The sequence below is a fragment of the Nerophis ophidion genome, linkage group LG05 (assembly GCF_033978795.1).
Source record: "Nerophis ophidion isolate RoL-2023_Sa linkage group LG05, RoL_Noph_v1.0, whole genome shotgun sequence".
Taxonomy (NCBI): Eukaryota; Metazoa; Chordata; class Actinopteri; order Syngnathiformes; family Syngnathidae; genus Nerophis; species Nerophis ophidion.
The window spans coordinates 16,432,757-16,436,579 of NC_084615.1; positions in this window are offsets into that span (position 1 = coordinate 16,432,757).

Below are 3,823 nucleotides of genomic sequence, written 5' to 3' on the forward strand. Positions count from 1 at the left end.
AGCAGAGAAGCCCAGACTTCCCTCTCCCCAGCCACTTTGTCTAGTTCTTCCCGGGGGATCCCAAGGTGTTCCCAGGCCAGCCAGGAGACATAGTCTTCCCAACGTGTCCTGGGTCTTCCCCGTGGCTTCCTACCGGTTGGACGTGCCCTAAACACCTCCCTCGGGAGGCGTTCGGGTGGCATCCAATATTCCGTACAATTGACCACTAAATGGTAACACCCGAATAAGTTTTTCAACTTGTTTAGGTCGGGGTCCAAGTTAACCTTAATACTCTAAGGCTTACAGTAGTTGGCCACATGCGTGGACAGCACCTTTTAGCTCTTTTTTCCAAAATGGTGTACACTACTGAATTGGGGTCTTATGGCCACTTATGTGGACACTTATACTGCCATCTGGTGGTGTCAGAAGAGTATAACATACAATGGAATTTGGGGGGAAAAAACAGTGTAAAAATAAGAATCAGCATGTCACTAAACATAAAGTACATGTGTGTGTACTTATGGACTAAGTACATAATATCAAAAGATGATTCTTAGTTTTTATTCTAAATAGGGTCCAATAAGCCCTAATAGCAAAGTGAAATAAAACAAATGCATGTAAACAAACAGCTTGGGTCTTAATCAATTCAGGGTACAAATATATACTATCAGCGTAATACAGTCATCACACAAGTATATGCATTGAATTATTTACATTATTTACAATGCGGGGGGTGGGACGTGGAGGGGGGTTAGGTTGGGTTGCTATCAGCATATTTCAGTCATCAACAATGATATCATCTGAGAAATGGACATTGTATCAGTGTAGGTCTCACTTGGTATAACTGTGCTTTTTTTCCCCCTCTCTTTTAAGTTTGTCTTTGTGGATGTGACAGTGGCTCGTCTGGCGTCCAGGACCAGGGCGCACGCTCCTCCCAAGGCCGATGGCAGCCAGCGTGGGGAGTAAGTAGAGGTTGGATATAGCAAGAGGTCGTTAAGTGGGAAAGACAAACAGATGCTGGGCCCAGTTTACTCAGGGAGGGGGTGAGGGGGTGGGGGGTTCTCACCACACGCTCTCCCTTTCCTCCACGCACACACGCACACTCGGATGTGTTTTTAGGTCAACGTCATTCATTTCAGCTCGGATGAAAGCTTCAATCCAAACAAATTGGCCTCCTAGCAGGATCAGGATTTGGTCTCATCCACATTTTATTTGGAAAATGTGTTTTATTTGAGCAGCAAAAAAACAATTCACATATAAAAAGCACATCCCTTCAAATGTTTGTATTTTATTTGGGGTATAAAAACCATACAATGAAAAAGTTTTCTTCATTACTCTGATTAAAAAAAAAAAAAATGTTTCATCTTAAACTGCAACAATGAATGTGTGTGCCCGTATGCTAGTTTGATTTTAAATGTATTCACAGTAGGAATTTTTGGGTCGCTTTTAGAATGTTTTTTTTTAATTGAATAATCAAGAAGGTGGTTGAAAGTCTTAATATTTCTTTGTTTATTTTTGTTTTACTGCTAAAATACTACTCAAAAATACTCTAAAGGAGAGAAGTGTACTGCCGTTTTTCAGGACGTGGTGGATATTAAATGACTCAAATAACTTTTATATCAGGGGTCACCAACGAAGCACCAGGTCGCCCGCAAGGATCAGATGAGTCGCCCGCTGGCCTGTTCTAAAAATAGCTCAAATAGCAGCACTTACCAGTGAGCTGCCTCAATTTTTTAAATTGTATTTATTTACTGGCAAGCTGGTCTCGCTTTGCCCGACATTTTTAATTCTAAGAGAGACAAAACTCAAATAGAATTTGAAAAACCAAGAAAATATTCTAAAGACTTGGTCTTCACTTGTTTAAAAAAATGTGTTTATTTTTTTTACTTTGCTTCTTATAACTTTTAGAAAGACAATTTTAGAGAAAAAATACAACCTTAAAAATGATTTTAGGATTTTTAAACACATATACATTTTTACCTTTTAAATTCCTTCCTCTTCTTTCCTATAAATTTCAAGTAAATTTTTTTATTTTTATTGTAAAGAATAATAAATACATTTTAATTTAATTCTTCATTTTAGCTTCTGTTTTTTCGACGAAGAATATTTGTGAAATATTTCTTCAAACTTATTATGAATAAAATTCAAAAAAATAATTCTGGCAAATCTAAAAAAATTGTAGAATCAAATTTAAATCTTATTTCAAAGTCTTTTGAATTTTGTTCTGGAAAATCTAGAAGAAATAATGATTTGTCTTTGTTAGAAATATAGCTTGGTCCAATTTGTTATATATTCTAACAAAGTGCAGATTGGATTTTAACCTATTTAAAACATGTCATCAAAATTCTAAAAATAATCGTAATCAGGAAAAATTACTAATGATTTTCCATAAATTCTTTTTTTAATTTTTTCAAAAAGATTCGAATTAGCTAGATTTTCTCTTCTTTTTTTTCGGTTGAATTTTGAATTTTTAAGAGTCGAAATTGAAGATAAACTATGTTTCAAAATTTAATTTTAATTTTTTCTCCTCTTTTAAACCGTTCACTTAAGTTTTTTTTCATCATTTATTCTCTGCAAAAAACCTTCTGTAGAAGGAAAAAAAATGTATGACGGACAGAAATACCTTCTTTTTTTTTTTTTTTTTACATTTATCTGTTTCTATATATATTTATTGTGAGAAATCATTAAGATGATCAGTGTTTCCACAAAGATAAATATCAATAATTATTAACAATAACATAGAGTTAAAGGTAAATTGAGCAAATTATTTCTGGCAATTTATTTAAGTGTGTATCAAACTGGTAGCCCTTCGCATTAATCAGTACCCAAGAAGTAGCTCTTGGTTTCAAAAAGGTTGGTGACCCCTGCTCTATATACTAAGAGTGCTTTGCTGTTTTTAAGAACCTACTGAAAAAACACTAATCAAAGATCCTCTATATACTAGGATTGCACTGCTGTTTTTAAGGACATGGTGGATATCAAACAACTCAAAGATCCTCTATATAACAGGACGGCATTGCTGTTTTTAAGGACATAGTGTATTTTAAACAACTCAAAGATCCTCTATATACCAGGACTACACTGCTGTTTTTAAGGACATGGTGGATAATAAACAACTCAAATATCCTCTATGTAATAGGAGGGCATTGCTGTTTTTAAGAACCTACTGAAAAAGCACTAATCAAAGATCCTCTATATACTAGGAGTACACTGCGGTTTTTAGGGACGTAGTGGATATTACACAACTCAAAGATCCTCTATATAACAGGAGTGCACTGCTGTTTTTAAGGACATGGTGGATATTAAACAACTTAAAGATTCTTTATATAACACGAGTACACTGCTGTTTTTAAGGACATACAGTATATAGTGTGTAAGAAACACTACTCAAAGATCCTTTTATATAACAGGAATTCACTGCTGTTTTTAAGAACCTACCGAAAACGCACTAATCAAAGATCCTCTATACCTGGAGTGCATTGCTATCTTTAAGGACATATATAGTGTATAAGAAACACTACTCATAGATCCTTTATATAACAGGAGATCGCTGCTGTTTTTTAGAACCTACTGAAAAAGCACTAATCAAAGATCCTCTATATACCAAGAGTGCTTGGCTGTCTTTAAGGACATATATAGTTTATAGAAACACCACTCAAAGATTGTCTATATGGAGTTCACTGCTGTTTTTAAGGGCATATTCTAAGAACACTACACACCTGAGAGACATGGCACACACCAACAACTCAACAACAACGAACAATATTTATTGACAACATTCTTCTGCGCTCGCAATAAGAAACATATTTAATGTATAACACTATGTTCTGTTCAAATAATACCA